General features: G+C 54.0%; 1 pseudogene; it reads left to right on the top strand.

Moving 5' to 3' along the window:
* The first annotated feature begins 1,780 nt into the window (after window positions 1–1,780).
* LOC147118734 (uncharacterized) overlaps window positions 1,781–16,361 on the top strand; it is an 87,499-nt pseudogene continuing 72,918 nt past the window's right edge.

The following is a 16,361-nucleotide window of genomic DNA, read 5'->3' as shown; positions in this document are numbered from 1 at the left end:
CTCAGCCAAGACAGCTCAGGGTCTATAATTGGCCTCAGTACCACTGGGCTAAATAAGAGTAAAAATCCCCCACGCGGCAGAATGACCACAGCAGCCCAGTGCGCAGGCGCGGGACCGGGCTGTACTCTGAGCAGGCACAGTGCCAGTGTTGGCGATGGTCTGAAGCGGAAGAGACGGTCCCGGGAGGTGGTAGGAGATTGTGGGCTCGGGGAGGAATTGGACCCGCGGGTGGGCTGGGAAGCTTCATAAACACCTGGTGTAGGCCTCAGGCCCCGAATAAGAGCCCACAGGCCCCGTGTTAGCCCCGCGGTGACGGGCCCGGCCGCCCGGGTCAGCGGGGTCACTGGCCGCCATCTTGGGCAGGGCGGGATCACGGCGCATGCGCGGCCATCTTGGACAGGAACAGAGAGTGGGCGGGGCTTCAGGGTCTCTGTTCCCAACCGGGTCCCAGTGCCCTGGAGATGGAGCATCCTGGTCAACAGGTTTTTAATCACCTTCACCCGCTCCCAGGCCGCATGTGATGTTTGCGGCCTAGAGGAGTCCATGGGCCGTGTATATATTCAGTGTGAGAGGTTGCAGCCCCAGAATAGTTACCTGAAGGGGCTGCTCCTCAACTCTTGGTTACACTTTAGCCCCACGCTCCTAATCTTTGCCCGCCCGGTGCGGAGGGGGCTGGGTAAGTCGGACGATCTTCTCCTGGACCTGCTCTTGGGCCTGGTGAAAACAGCAATTTGTAGGTCCGAGGGGAGGTGGGTCACTCTGGCTGCTTGCCTCTCTCCTGTGGTCTTGTCCCTGCCCGGGTGGCCCTGGAGAGGGAGCAGGCGGTGTCCACCGGTTCACTTGATACCTTCCTCGACCGGTGCGCACCTCAGGGTACAGAGTGTCTCTCAGACACTGGCAACAACATTCTGGTTTAGTTGGGAAGGTTCCCTTTACTTTTGTTGGGACTTTGTTGCTTATTTTAGCTTCTTCCAGTTTGATTGGATCACATGTTTGGGGGAACAAGAGAGGAAAGAATGTTCCATAGAAACCAGAATTGTCTGTTCTGAATTTCTATCCTGTACTTACAGTGATGACTTTTGTAAACTCCTTTTACAGGGTATTAGAAGGGGAGGATTTACAGACGGGAAACTCAAACCAAACATCACATCAAGATCTGACAGTCACTCCATTCATCAGGACCTGAATATCATCGGCCTTTGAATGTGGAAGGAGAAATGTTTCTCTGTTCTGTCTGTGGGAAAAGATTTCAAACATCAGTGTGACTGGAAAAGCACCGAGACACACACACCCGAGTGAGAGTGTTCCAGTGCACTGACTGTGGAAAGAGCTTTAACCCGTTACACAGCCTGAAAAAACATTGCACCGTTCACAGCGGGGAGAAACCGTACACGTGTTCTGTGTGTGGACGAGGCTTCAACTGATCGTCCAACCTGAAGAGAGACAAGGACACCCGCACCACGGAGAAACCGTGGAAATGTGGGGACTGTGGGAAGGGATTCAGCTCCCCATCCCAGCTGGAAACTCATCGGCGCAGTCACACCAGGGAGAGGCCGTTCACCTGCTCTGAGTGTGGGAAGGGATTCACAGTCATCCTACCTGGTGAGACACCAGCGAGTTCACACTGGGGAGAGGCCATTCACCTGCACTGTGTGGGGGAAGGGATTCAATCAGTCATCCAACCTGCTGAGACACCAACGACTTCACACTGAGGAGAGGCCATTCACCTGCGCCATGTGTGGGAAGAGCTTTAAAAGCACAAGAGATCTGCTAACACACTCACACTGGGGAGAGGCCGTTCACCTGCTCTGTGTGTGGGAAGGGATTCACTGAGTCAGCCACTCTGCTGAGACACCAGTCTGTTCACACTGAGGGGAAGCCGTTCACCTGCTCCGTGTGTGGGAAGGGATTCACTCAGTCATCCAACCTGCGGAAACACCAACGACTTCACACTGAGGAGAGGCCATTCACCTGCTCTATGTGTGGGAAGGTATTTGCTCGATTAACCAACCTCACTAAACACAAACTTGTTCACACTGAACAGAGACCTTTCAAATGTTCTGAGTGTGAGAAGAGCTTTAAAAGCACAAGAGATCTGCTGACACACCAACGCACTCACACCGGGGAGAGGCCGTTCACCTGCTCCGTGTGTGGGAAGAGATTCACTCAGTCATCCCACCTGTTTACACACCAGCGAGTTCACACTGGGGAGAGGCCATTCACCTGCTCGGTCTGTGGGAAAGGATTCACTCGGTCATCCAACCTGCTGAGACACCAGCGAGTTCATAAGTGACTGCAGGGGTTGGATTCTGCTGTTTTTGCTGCTGTTAATCACATCCAGGACTGAACCATGTTCATTCTGACAGGTGGGGTTTGTTTCTGCTGATGAGAATACCTCCTGTAATTGGGCTGAAGTTTAATATTCTGAATAAATGTCAAATACACAAGTGTCGAGTATTTCTTTCCACCGAGGTAAGAGGAGACTAATTGATGTCCTGTGACCGACTGTTCCATTTTTGGGCCCTTTCTCCTTTCTAACTCCAGATTATCTCAGTTCTAATACCTTCAGTTACTCTCAAGTCCCAGCTCCCCACACCTTCCAGAGAGCCTGTAATAGAAAATGACTGAAGATTTATCCCAGTGTAACTATTGCTGTTATCCAAGGAAAAAGGCTTGTATTTCTATCGCACCTTTCACAACCTCAGGACGTCCCAAAACGCTTTACAGACAAGGAAGTGCTTTTGAAGTGTAGTCACTGTTCTAATGTAGGAAATTTCTGCACAGCAAGCTCCCACAAACAGCAATGTGATATTGACCAGATAATCTATTTTTCAATGACGCTGATTGAGGATGGAAGGGGATGTGTAAAGAGATGGTCTGTGTATGGAGATGTGAAAGACGGAAACGGTGTGTGTGTGTGATAGTGACACAGCCTTGTGGTCACAGTCAGAACAATGACAGATATCCTTGTGGTTATGGTTTGGGCAGGGCCAGGTCAATAATGTAGTAAACAAGTTAACTATAAATATCGCCAGTGTAGTCGCAACTTGTTAGAACAGACCTGTGGAGAAGAGAGCTCTGAATCCACTGTATTATCCCTGTTCTCCGGATTGGGTAACTATACTCTGTCTGTATCTTTGCAGTGCTGTTAATAAAGTCAGTAAAAGACAATCTGTTGTTGTGAGCTTGATTATCTGGTGTCTGAAACCACAAGACTCAATTTTTAGACTCAACAAGATGAACAACTAAACACATCACTGCCCAATACTCTAGCTCTATATTCACAGGAGAAAGTCTGTTATCACACTCCTCGAGTGGACAGAATAAAGAAAGATCCCAACTCAAAGAACCTCTAGAATCATTTGTAAATATTTTTCAAATCCTGACTGATATCAAATGTCGGTGTACATTCCACGGAAGACAAGATAGGGACTGGAAAGTAGGGTTGAAAGTGGAGTTGGGGTGAGGGGGTTGGGGAGTAAGGTTGAAAAAGGACTTTGGGTGAGGGAGTTGGAAAGTAGGGGTGAAAGAGGAGCTGGGGTGAGGGGGGTTGGAGAGTAGGGGTGAAAGAGGAGTTGGGGTGAGGGGGGTTGGAGAGTAGGGGTGAAAGAGGAGTTGGGGTGAGGGGGGTTGGAGAGTAGGGGTGAAAGAGGAGCTGGGGTGAGGGGGGTTGGAGAGTAGGGGTGAAAGAGGAGCTGGGGTGAGGGGGGTTGGAGAGTAGGGGTGAAAGAGGAGCTGGGGTGAGGGGGGTTAGTGAGTTGGGGTGAAAGGAATTGGGGTGAGGGGGGTTGGTGAGTTGGGGTGAGAGGATTTGTGGTGAGGGGGTTTGGAAAGTAGGGGTGAAAGGAGTTGGGATGAGGGGGTTGGAGAGTTGGGCTGAAAGAGGAGTTGGGGTGAGGGGGTTTGGAGAGCAGGGGTGAAAGAGGAGTTAGGGTGAGGGGGTTTGTAGAGTAGAGGAGAGAGAGAGTTGGGGTGAGGGGGTTGGAGAGTAGGGGTGAAGAGTTGGGGTGAAAGAGGAGTTGGGGTGAGGGATTGGAGAGTTGGGGTGAGGGGTTGGAGAGTAGAGCTGAAAGGAATTGGGGTGAAGCGGACTGGAGAGTAAAGGTGAAAGAGGAGTTCGTGTGAGGGGGGTTGGAGAGTGGGGGTGTAAGTGGAGTTGGAGTGAGGGGTTTGGAGAGTAGGGGTGAAAGAGTTGGTGAGGGTGGTTGGAGAGTAGGGGTGAAGTGTGGTGTATGTGCCTTTAAGAGCAATTGTGGTGTATGTGCCTTTAAGAGCCCCAGGTGTGCGTAATGCCGGTAATTGCCACTTGGGCTATATAAGCCTGTGTATTGTGTATATCCTTTAGAACCCCCCCCCAGACTTCCTTAGTAAATACCTATGAACCAACTCCTGTCTTCAGTGTCTTTATCTACACACGGACACTACAGTGGCGACGAAGTGGAAACGGACTTACCTGCAATTCGGCAGCACCTCAAGGACATCGATTCCTCCAGCGTCCAGAAGACTCAAGGAAGTAATAGAAACTGTGGTTTCACCAGCTGGCCAAGCTGGTGGCAGGTACTGCGCTAATCCTTCCTGGGCGTCAGGCTGGGGCTCCAGCGTTGGGCTCTACAGCTGAGACAGGCAGCGAAATCGGAGGCAAGCAATAACGGACTGGGAGGGTGCACTCGGGAGACGGCCGGCGCGGCAAGCAGGTCAGTGTTTAGACCTCCGTCGGGAACGAGTCTCCAACAGTGAATAAATGGAAACCACAGTAAAACAGCGTTGTTATCGGTAGCAGCGGCGGGAAAGCGCAGGAAGCGCCATATCGTTGCTACAGAGAGAAAAAAAAAAGCGCGGGAAGCGCCATAGCTTTTTTGAAATGCCTAAGTCTGGCAATATTGATGCTTTTGATAACGAAACAGCCTAACTTTGGCAATATTGATGTTTTTGATAACAAGATAGAGGATTGGACCACATATGTAGAAAGAGTGGAGGTGTTTTGCACCGCAAATGGAATAGAAGATGAAAAAAAAGCTTCAGTGCTTCTGGATCTAATGGGCGCAGAAACATACAAGCTGTTACGCAACTTAATCACTCCAGCCGAACCGATGGACAAGAATTTTGAGGAGATTGTTGATACCCTACACTGCCAATTCGAGGCAGGACTGGCAGATTCTCTGCAAGACAAATTCATCTGCGATCCCCTAAGTGTAGAAACACAAAAAAAGGTATCTTCTGGAAAAGATTTAACGCTGGACAAGGCTTTCAGTGCAATAGGAGCGGCAAAGATACAGCAAAGGCCACAGGACTTCGGCACCCATGAAATGACACGGGGTTTCGAGAGATGTTATCGCTGCGGCAGATCCAACCATGACCAGAGAGATTGCTGGTTCAAAGAAAAAGCATGCAGGCGATGCGGAAAGATGGGACACATTCCACGTGTATGCCGATCTGAAAATAAAAAATCCACTAACGGGAAAAGAATCAATAAGGAAAAGCACAGAAAGGTACAAATGATGACGGACAGTAGCTCCAAAGACCAGAAGAGCGATAGCGACTCCGGGAACAAGAGACTAAGCTCTCTCAAATTACATAATGTAATTGCCAATGAAGATTACCAGACCATTTGGGTTACCCTCATAATAGCAGGGTCCCCAGTTAAAATGGAGCTAGATACAGGATCAGCTCTAACCGTAAAAAATCGACGAGATTACGAGAGGCTATTTTCGCATATACCTCTAAAAGACACATCCATTATCTTAAAAACATATACGGGGCAGAAAGTATACCACAAAGGAAAAATAAAGGTGCCTGTGGTATACAACGGCAAAGAAATACAAAAGTTGTATTTATACATTCTACAAGATGGTGGTCCACCGTTGTTGGGACGTGAATGGATAAGGAAGATACGTTTAGACTGGCACTCCATTCAGGCACTGAGGGTGACCAGTAAGGAAAAAAACAATGATGACATCATACCTGAACGATTAAAAGACATCTTGGCCAACGCCAAAGAAGTGTTTCAAGAGAAACTAGGAACCTTGAAAGGCATCACTGCCTCAATAAAATTGGAAGATGCAGCAATTCCAAAATTTTTTAAGGCAAGACCGGTGCCATACGCAATACGTCCGGCAGTCGAGGCAGAGCTGGAGAATTTGGAAAAGGCAGGCGTATTATCCAAAATAGATTGGAGCGAATGGGCAACACCCATCATTCCAGTCATGAAAAAAACATTGAAACATAACTCTGAGGAACAGAGAAAAATTCGCATCTGTGGGGACTTTAAGGTGACTGTAAACCCGGTCCTTCACACAGTACAGTATCCTCTTCCGAGGATAGAAGATATTTTCGCCTCACTATCCGGAGGAAAACGTTTCACAAAAATTGAATTGGCACAGGCATATCTACAGATGGAGGTTGAGGAGACCTCTAAAAAGTATCTCACAATAAACACACACAAAGGCCTGTACCAGTACAATCGACTGGTTTTTGGAGTAGCATCAGCTCCAGCTATCTGGCAAAGAGCTATGGAGCAAGTCCTGCAAGGGATTCCGGGGACTCAGTGTTACCTAGACGACATCCTTATAACACCAGAAACTACTACAACCCCGAGGCGTTATCTGGACCGAGTCAGGAAGCCTCCTGAGAGACTAACTTATAATTAACTAATACAGCAATGTATATTATTTTGCACATAACATGTAATTAATAATTACTTAAAATATGATGCACTAGTTAGCTAGAAGGGGAGGAATTGTGGTGTATGTGCCTTTAAGAGCAATTGTGGTGTATGTGCCTTTAAGAGCCCCAGGTGTGCGTAATGCCGGTAATTGCCACTTGGGCGATATAAGCCTGTGTATTGTGTATATCCTTCAGAACCCCCCCCCAGACTTCCGTAGTAAATACCTATGAACCAACTCCTGTCTTCAGTGTCTTCATCTACACACGGACACTACATGAAGGAGGAGTTGGGGTAAGGGGGTTGGAGAGTAGGGGTGAAAGGAGTTGGGGTGAGGGGGTTTGGAGAGTAGGGGTGAAAGGAGTTGGGCTGAAGGGGTTTGGAGAGTAGGGGTGAAAGAGGAGTTGGGGTGAGGGGTGTTGGAGAGTGGGGGTGAAAGAGGAGTTGGGGTGAGGGGGTTGGAGAGTAGGAGTGAAAGAGGAGTCGGGGTGAAGGGGGTTGGAGAGTAGGGGTGAAAGATGAGTTGGGGTGAGGGGGTTGGAGAGTAGGGGTGAAAGAGGAGTTGGGGTGAAGGGGGTTGGAGAGTAGGGGTGCAAGAGGAGTTGGGGTGAGGGGGGTTGGAGAGTAGGGGTGAAAGAGGAGTTGGGGTGAGGGGGGTTGGAGAGTAGGGGTGAAAAAGGAATTGGGTGGAGGGGGGTTGGAGAGTAGGGGTGAAAGAGGAGTTGGGGTGAGGGGGTTGGAGAGTAGGGGTGAAAGAGGAGTTGGGGTGAAGGGGGTTGGAGAGTAGGGGTGAAAGAGGAGTTGGGGTGAGGGGGGTTGGAGAGTAGGGGTGAAAGAGGAGTTGGGGTGAGGGGGTTGGAGAGTAGGGGTGAAAGAGGAATTGGGTGGAGGGGGGTTGGAGAGTAGGGGTGAAAGAGGAGTTGGGGTGAGGGGGGTTGGAGAGTAGGGGTGAAAGAGGAGTTGGGGTGAGGGGGGTTGGAGAGTAGAGGTGAAAGAGGAGTTGGGGTGAAAGAGGAGTTGGGGTGAGGGGGGTTGGAGAGTAGGGGTGAAAGAGGAGTTGGGGTGAGTGGTTGGAGAGTAGGGGTGAAAGGAGTTGGGGTGAGGGGTTGGAGAGTAGGGGTGAAAGAGGAGTTGGGGTGAAAGAGGAGTTGGTGTGAGGGGGTTGGAGAGTAGGGGTGAAAGAGGAGTTGGGGTGAGGGGGTTGGAGAGTAGGGGTGAAAGGAGTTGGGGTGAGGGGGTTGGAGAGTAGGGGTGAAAGAGGAGTTGGGGTGAGGGGGGTTGGAGAGTAGGGGTGAAAGGAGTTGGGGTGAGGGGGGTTGGAGAGTAGGGGTGAAAGAGGAGTTGGGGTGAGGGGGGTTGGAGAGTAGGGGTGAAAGAGGAGTTGGGGTGAGGGGGGTTGGAGAGTAGGGTTGAAAGAGGAGTTGGGGTGAGTGGTTGGAGAGTAGGGGTGAAAGGAGTTGGGGTGAGGGGTTGGAGAGTAGGAGTGAAAGAGGAGTTGGGGTGAAAGGAGTTGGGGTGAAAGGAGTTGGGGTGAGGGGGTTGGAGAGCAGGGGTGAAAGAGGAGTTGGGGTGAGGGGGGTTGGAGAGTAGGGGTGAAAGGAGTTGGGGTGAGGGGGGTTGGAGAGTAGGGGTGAAAGAGGAGTTGGGGTGAGGGGGGTTGGAGAGTAGGGGTGAAAGAGGAGTTGGGGTGAAAGGAGTTGGGGTGAGGGGGTTAGAGAGTAGGGGTGAAAGAGGAGTTGGGGTGAGGTGGGTTGGAGAGTAGGGGTGAAAGAGGAGTTGGGGTGAGGGGGTTGGAGAGTAGGGATGAAAGAGGAGTTGGGGTGAGGGGGTTGGAGAGTAGGGGTGAAAGAACAGTTGGGGTGAGGTGGGTTGGAGAGTAGGGGCGAAAGAGGAGTTGGGGCGAGGGGGGTGGAGAGTAGGGAAGAAAGAGGAGTTGGGGTGAGGGGGGTTGGAGAGTAGGGGTGAAAGAGGAGTTGGGGTGAGGGGGGTTGGAGAGTAGGGGTGAAAGAGGAGTTGGGTTGAGGGGTTTGGAGAGTAGGGGTGAAAGAGGAGTTGGGGTGAGGGGGGTTGGAGAGAAGGGGTGAAAGAGTTGGGGTGAGGGGGTTTGGAGAGTAGGGGTGAAAGAGGAGTTGGGGTGAGGGGTTTGGAGAGTAGGGGTGAAAGAGGAGTTGGGGTGAGGGGGTTGGAGAGTAGGGGTGAAAGAGAAGTTGAGGTGAAGGGGGTTGGAGAGTAGGGGTGAAAGAGGAGTTGGGGTGAGGGGGGTTGGAGAGTAGGGGTGAAAGAGGAGTTGGGATGAGGGGTTTGGAGAGTAGGGGTGAAAGAGGAGTTGGGGTGAGGGGGTTGGAGAGTAGGGGTGAAAGAGGAGTTGGGGTGAGGGGGGTTGGAGAGTAGGGGTGAAAGGAGTTGGGGTGAGGGGGGTTGGAGAGTAGGGGTGAAAGAGGAGTTGGGGTGAGGGGGTTGGAGAGTAGGGGTGAAAGAGGAGTTGGGGTGAGGGGTTTGGAGAGTAGGTGTGAAAGAGGAGTTGGGGTGAGGGGTTGGAGAGAAGGGGTGAAAGAGGAGTTGGAGTGAGGGGTTTGGAGAGTAGGGATGAAAGAGGAGTTGAGGTGAGGGGGGTTGGAGAGTTGGGGTGATAGAGGAGTTGGGGTGAGGGGGGTTGGAGAGTAGGGGTGAAAGAGGAGTTGGGGTGAGGGGGTTGGAGAGTAGGGGTGAAAGAGGAGTTGGGGTGAGGGGGGTTGGAGAGTAGGGGTGAAAGAGGAGTTGGGGTGAGGGATTGGAGAGTAGGGGTGAAATAGGAGTTGGGATGAGGGGGGTTCGACAGTGGGGGTGAAAGAGGAGTTGGGGTGAGGGGGTGCTGGAGAGCAGGGGTGAAAGAGGAGTTGGGGTGAGGGGGGTTGCAGAGATGGGGTGAAAGAGGAGTTGGGGTGAGGGGGGTTGGAGAGTAGAGGTGAAAGAGGAGTTGGGGTGAGGGGGGTTGGAGAGTAGGGGTGAAAGAGGAGTTGGGGTGAGGGGGGTTGGAGAGGACGGGTGAAAGAGGAGTTCGGGTGAGGGGTTGGAGAGTAGGGGTGAAAGAGGAGTTGGTGTGAGGGGGGTTGGAGAGTAGGGGTGAAAGAGGAGTTGGGGTGAGCGGGTTGGAGAGTAGGGGTGAAAGAGGAGTTGGGGTGAGGGGCGTTGGAGAGTAGCGGTGAAAGAGGAGTTGGGGTGAGGGGGGTTGGAGAGTAGGGGTGAAAGACGAGTTGGAGTGAGGGTGGTTGGAGCGTAGGGGTGAAAGGAGTTGGGTTGAGGGGGGTTGGAGAGTAGGAGGGAAAGAGGAGTTGGGGTGAGGGGGGTTGGAGAGTAGGGGTGAAAGGAGTTGGGGTGAGGGGGTTTGGAAAGTAGGGGTGAAAGAGGAGTTGGGGGGAGGGGGGTTGGAGAGTAGGGGTGAAAGAGGAGTTGGGGTGAAAGGAGTTGGGGTGAGGGGGTTAGAGAGTAGGGGTGAAAGAGGAGTTGGGGTGAGGTGGGTTGGAGAGTAGGGGTGAAAGAGGAGTTGGGGTGAGGGGGTTGGAGAGTAGGGATGAAAGAGGAGTTGGGGTGAGGGGGTTGGAGAGTAGGGGTGAAAGAACAGTTGGGGTGAGGTGGGTTGGAGAGTAGGGGTGAAAGAGGAGTTGGGGCGAGGGGGGTGGAGAGTAGGGAAGAAAGAGGAGTTGGGGTGAGGGGGGTTGGAGAGTAGGGGTGAAAGAGGAGTTGGGGCGAGGGGGGTTGGAGAGTAGGGGTGAAAGAGGAGTTGGGTTGAGGGGTTTGGAGAGTAGGGGTGAAAGAGGAGTTGGGGTGAGGGGGGTTGGAGAGAAGGGGTGAAAGAGTTGGGGTGAGGGGGTTTGGAGAGTAGGGGTGAAAGAGGAGTTGGGGTGAGGGGTTTGGAGAGTAGGGGTGAAAGAGGAGTTGGGGTGAGGGGGTTGGAGAGTAGGGGTGAAAGAGAAGTTGAGGTGAAGGGGGTTGGAGAGTAGGGGTGAAAGAGGAGTTGGGGTGAGGGGGGTTGGAGAGTAGGGGTGAAAGAGGAGTTGGGATGAGGGGTTTGGAGAGTAGGGGTGAAAGAGGAGTTGGGGTGAGGGGGTTGGAGAGTAGGGGTGAAAGAGGAGTTGGGGTGAGGGGGGTTGGAGAGTAGGGGTGAAAGGAGTTGGGGTGAGGGGGGTTGGAGAGTAGGGGTGAAAGAGGAGTTGGGGTGAGGGGGTTGGAGAGTAGGGGTGAAAGAGGAGTTGGGGTGAGGGGTTTGGAGAGTAGGTGTGAAAGAGGAGTTGGGGTGAGGGGTTGGAGAGAAGAGGTGAAAGAGGAGTTGGAGTGAGGGGTTTGGAGAGTAGGGATGAAAGAGGAGTTGAGGTGAGGGGGGTTGGAGAGTTGGGGTGATAGAGGAGTTGGGGTGAGGGGGGTTGGAGAGTAGGGGTGAAAGAGGAGTTGGGGTGAGGGGGTTGGAGAGTAGGGGTGAAAGAGGAGTTGGGTTGAGGGGGGTTGGAGAGTAGGGGTGAAAGAGTAGTTGGGGTGAGGGGTTGGAGAGTGTGGGTGAAAGAGGAGTTGGGGTGAGGGGGGTTGGAGAGTAGGGGTGAAAGAGGAGTTGGGGTGAGGGATTGGAGAGTAGGGGTGAAAGAGGAGTTGGGTTGAGGGGGGTTGGAGAGTAGGGGTGAAAGAGTAGTTGGGGTGAGGGGTTGGAGAGTGTGGGTGAAAGAGGAGTTGGGGTGAGGGAGGTTGGAGAGTAGGGGTGAAAGAGGAGTTGGGGTGAGGGATTGGAGAGTAGGGGTGAAATAGGAGTTGGGATGAGGGGGGTTCGATAGTGGGGGTGAAAGAGGAGTTGGGGTGAGGGGGTGCTGGAGAGCAGGGGTGAAAGAGGAGTTGGGGTGAGGGGGGTTGCAGAGATGGGGTGAAAGAGGAGTTGGGGTGAGGGGGGTTGGAGAGTAGAGGTGAAAGAGGAGTTGGGGTGAGGGGGGTTGGAGAGTAGGGGTGAAAGAGGAGTTGGGGTGAGGGGGGTTGGAGAGGACGGGTGAAAGAGGAGTTCGGGTGAGGGGTTGGAGAGTAGGGGTGAAAGAGGAGTTGGTGTGAGGGGGGTTGGAGAGTAGGGGTGAAAGAGGAGTTGGGGTGAGCGGGTTGGAGAGTAGGGGTGAAAGAGGAGTTGGGGTGAGGGGCGTTGGAGAGTAGCGGTGAAAGAGGAGTTGGGGTGAGGGGGGTTGGAGAGTAGGGGTGAAAGACGAGTTGGAGTGAGGGTGGTTGGAGCGTAGGGGTGAAAGGAGTTGGGTTGAGGGGGGTTGGAGAGTAGGAGGGAAAGAGGAGTTGGGGTGAGGGGGGTTGGAGAGTAGGGGTGAAAGGAGTTGGGGTGAGGGGGTTTGGAAATTAGGGGTGAAAGAGGAGTTGGGGTGAGGGGGTTGGAGAGAAGGGGTGAAAGAGGAGTTGGGGTGAGGGGTTTGGAGAGTAGGGGTGAAAGAGGAGTTGAGGTGAGGGGGTTGGAGAGTAGGGGTGAAAGAGGTGTTGAGGTGAGGGGGGTTGGAGAGTAGAGGTGAAAGAGGAGTTGTGGTGAGGGGGGTTGGAGAGTACGGGTGAAAGAGGAGTTGGGGTGAGGGGGGTTGGAGAGTAGGAGTGAAAGAGGAGTTGGGGTGAGGGGGGTTGGAGAGTAGGGGTGAAAGAGGAGTTGGGGTGAGGGGGTTGGAGAGTAGGGATGAAAGAGGAGTTGGGGTGAGGGGGTTGGAGAGTAGGGATGAAAGAGGAGTTGGGGTGAGGGGCGTTGGAGAGTAGGGGTGAAAGAGGAGTTGGGGTGAGGGGTTGGAGAGTGTGGGTGAAAGAGGAGTTGGGGTGAGCGGGGTTGGAGAGTCGGAGTGAAAGCGGAGTTGGGATGAGGGGGGTTGGAGAGTAGGGGTGAAAGAGAAGTTGGGGTGAGGGGGGTTGGAGAGTATGGGTGAAAGAGGAGTTGGGGTGAGGGGGGTTGGAGAGTAGGGGTGAAAGAGGAGTTGGGGTGAGGGGGGTTGGAGAGTAGGGGTGAAAGAGGAGTTGGAGTGAGGGGGGTTGGAGAGTAGGGGTGAAAGAGGAGTTGGGGTGAGGGGGTTGGAGAGTAGGGGTGAAAGAAGAGTTGGGGTGTGGGGGGTTGGTGAGTAGGGCTGAAAGAGGAGTTGGGGTGAGGGAGTTTGGAGAGTAGGGGTGAAAGAGGAGTTGGGGTGTGGGGGGTTGGAGAGTAGGGGTGAAAGAGGAGTTGGGGTGAGGGAGTTTGGAGAATAGGGGTGAAAGAGGAGTTGGGGTGAGGGGGTTGGAGAGTAGGGGTGAAAGAGGAGTTGGGGTGAGGGAGTTTGGAGAGTAGGGGTGAAAGAGGTGTTGCGGTGAGGGGGTTGGAGAGTAGGGGTGAAAGAGGAGTTGTGGTGAGGGGTGTTGGAGAGTAGGGGTGAAAGAGGAGTCGGGGTGAAACAGGAGTTGGGGTGAGGGGTTGGAGAGTAGGGGTGAAACAGGAGTTGGTGTGAGGGGGGTTGGAGAGTAGGGGTGAAAGTGGAGTTGGGGTGAGGGGGGTGGAGAGTAGGAGTGAAAGAGGAGTTGGGGTGAGGGGGGTTGGAGAGTAGGGGTGATAGAGGAGTTGGGGTGAGGGGGTTGGAGAGTAGGGGTGAAAGAGGAGTTGGGGTGAGGGTGTTGGAAAGTAGGGGTGAAAGAGGAGTTGGGGTGAGGGGGTTGGAGTGTAGGGGTTAAAGAGGAGTTGGGGTGAGGGGGTTGGAGAGTAGGGGTGAAAGAGGAGTTGGGGTGAGCGGCTTGGAGAGTAGGGGTGAAAGAGGAGTTGGGGTGACGGGGGTTGGAGAGTAGGGGTGAAAAAGGAGTTGGGGTGAGGGTGGTTGGAGAGTAGGGGTGAAAGAGGAGTTGGGGTGAGGGGGGTTGGAGTGTAGGGGTGAAAGAGGAGTTGGGGTGAGGGTGGTTGGAGAGTAGGGGTGAAAGAGGAGTTGGGGTGAGGGGGGTTCGAGAGTAGGGGTGAAAGAGGAGTTGGGGTGAGGGGGTTGGAGAGTAGGGGTGAAAGAGGAGTTGGGGTGAGGGGGTTGGAGAGTCGGGGTGAAAGAGGAGTTGGGGTGAGGGGGGTTGGAGAGTAGGGGTGAAAGAGGAGTTGGGGTGAGGGGGTTGGAGAGTAGGGGTGAAAGAGGAGTTGGGGTGAGGGGTTTTCGAGAGTCGGGGTGAAAGAGGAGTTGGGGTGAGGGGTTGTTTGAGAGTAGGGGTGAAAGAGGAGTTGGGGTGTGGGGGGTTGGAGAGTAGGGGCGAAAGAGGAGTTGGGGTGAGGGGTTGTTGGAGAGTAGGGGTGAAAGAGGAGTTGGGGTGAGGGGGGTTGGAGAGGAGGGGTGAAAGAAGAGTTGGGGTGAGGGGGGTTCGAGAGTAGGGGTGAAAGAGGAGTTGGGGTGAGGGGGGATGGAGAGTAGTGGTGAAAGAGGAGTTGGGGTGAGGGGATTCTAGAGTATTGGTGAAAGAGGAGTTGGGGTGAGGGGGTTTGGAGAGTAGGGGTGAAAGAGGAGTTGGGGTGAGGGGGGTTGGAGAGTAGGGGTGAAAGAGGAGTTGGTGTGAGGGGGGTTGGAGAGTAGGGGTGAAAGAGGAGTTGGGGTGAGGGGGATTGGATAGTAGGGGTGAAAGGAGTTGGGGTGAGGGGTTTTGGAGAGTAGGGGTGAAAGAGGAGTTGGGGTGAGGGGGGTTGGAGCGTAGAAGTGAAGGAGGAGGTGGGGTGAGGGGGGTTCGAGAGTAGCGGTGAAAGAGGAGTTGGGGTGAGGGGGTTTGGAGAGTAGGGGTGAAAGAGGAGTTGGGGTGAGGGGGGTTGGAGAGTAGGGGTGAAAGAGGTGTTGGGGTGAGGGGGCTTGGAGTGTAGGGGTGAAAGAGGAGTTGGGGTGAGGGGGGTTGGAGAGCAGGGGTGAAAGAGGAGTTGAGGTGAGGGGGGTTGGAGAGTAGGGGTGAAAGAGGAGTTGGGGTGAGGGGGTTTGGATAGTAGGGGTGAAAGAGGAGTTGGGGTGAGGGGTATTGGAGAGTAGGGGTGAAAGAGGATTTGGAGTGAGGGTGGTTGGAGAGTAGGGGTGAAAGGAGTTGGTGTGAGGGGGGTTGGAGAGTAGGAGTGAAAGAGGAGTTGGGGTGAGGGCGGTTGGAGAGTAGGGGTGAAAGGAGTTGGGGTGAGGGGGTTTGGAGAGTAGGGGTGAAAGAGGAGTTGGGGTGAGGGGGTTGGAGAGTAGGGGTGAAAGAGGAGTTGGGGTGAGGGGTTTGGAGAGTAGGGGTGAAAGAGGAGTTGGGTTGAGGGGGTTGGAGAGTAGGGGTGAAAGAGGAGTTGGGGTGAGGGGGTTGGAGAGTAGGGGTGAAAGAGGAGTTGGGGTGAGGGGTTGGAGAGAAGGGGTGAAAGAGGAGTTGAGGTCAGGGGGTTGGAGAGTAGGGGTGAAAGAGGAGTTGAGGTGAGAGGGGTTGGAGAATAGGGGTGAAAGAGGATTTGGGGTGAGGGGGGTTGGAGAGTAGGGGTGAAAAAGGAGTTGGGGTGAGGGGGCTTGGAGAGTAGGGGTGAAATAGGAGTTGGGATGAGGGGGGTTGGAGAGTAGGGGTGAAAGAGGTGTTGGGGTGAGCGGGTTGGAGAGTAGGGGTGAAAGAGGAGTTGGGGTGAGGGGGGTTGGAGAGTAGGGGTGAAAGAGGAGTTGGGGTGAGGGGGGTTGGAGAGTAGGGGTGAAAGAGGAGTTGGGGTGAGGGGGTTGGAGAGTAGGGGTGAAAGAGGAGTTGGAGTGAGGGTGGCTGGAGAGTAGGGGTGAAAGGAGTTGGGGTGAGGGGGGTTGGAGAGTAGGAGTGAAAGAGGAGTTGGGGTGAGTGGGTTGGAGAGTAGGGGTGAAAGAGGAGTTGGGGTGAGGGGGGTTGGAGAGTAGGGGTGAAAGAGGAGTTGGGGTGAGGGGGGTTGGAGAGTAGGGGTGAAAGAGGAGTTGGGGTGAGGGGGTTGGAGAGTAGGGGTGAAAGAGGAGTTGGAGTGAGGGTGGTTGGAGAGTAGGGGTGAAAGGAGTTGGGGTGAGGGGGGTTGGAGAGTAGGAGTGAAAGAGGAGTTGGGGTGAGGGGGGTTGGAGAGTAGGGGTGAAAGGAGTTGGGGTGAGGGGGTTTGGAGAGTAGGGGTGAAAGAGGAGTTGGGGTGAGGGGGGTTGGAGAGAAGGGGTGAATGAGGAGTTGGGGTGAGGGTTTTGGAGAGTAGGGGTGAAAGAGGAGTTGAGGTGAGGGGGGTTGGAGAGTAGGGGTGACAGAGGAGTTGGTGTGAGGGGGGTTGGAGAGTAGTGGTGAAAGAGGAGTTGGGGTGAGGGGGTTGGAGAGTAGGGGTGAAAGAGGAGTTGGGGTGAGGGGGGTTGGAGAGTAGTGGTGAAAGAGGAGTTGGGGTGAGGGGTTGGAGAGTGTGGGTGAAAGAGGAGTTGAGGTGAGGGGGGTTGGAGAATAGGGGTGAAAGAGGATTTGGGGTGAGGGGGGTTAGAGAGTGGGGGTGAAAGAGGAGTTGGGGTGAGGGGGTTCGAGAGTGTGGGTGAAAAAGGAGTTGGGGTGAGGGGGGTTGGAGAGTAGGGGTGAAATAGAAGTTGGGATGAGGGGGGTTGGAGAGTAGGGGTGAAAGAGGAGTTGGGGTGAGCGGGTTGGAGAGTAGGGGTGAAAGAGGAGTTGGGGTGAGGGGGGTTGTGAGAGTAGGGGTGAAAGAGGTGTTGGGGTGTGGGGGGTTGGAGAGTAGGGGTGAAAGAGGAGT

The sequence above is a fragment of the Somniosus microcephalus genome, chromosome 4 (assembly GCF_052327205.1).
Source record: "Somniosus microcephalus isolate GS21.2 chromosome 4, FLI_Smic_1.0, whole genome shotgun sequence".
NCBI lineage: Eukaryota > Metazoa > Chordata > Chondrichthyes > Squaliformes > Somniosidae > Somniosus > Somniosus microcephalus.
This window is presented reverse-complemented; position numbering and strand designations above follow the sequence as displayed.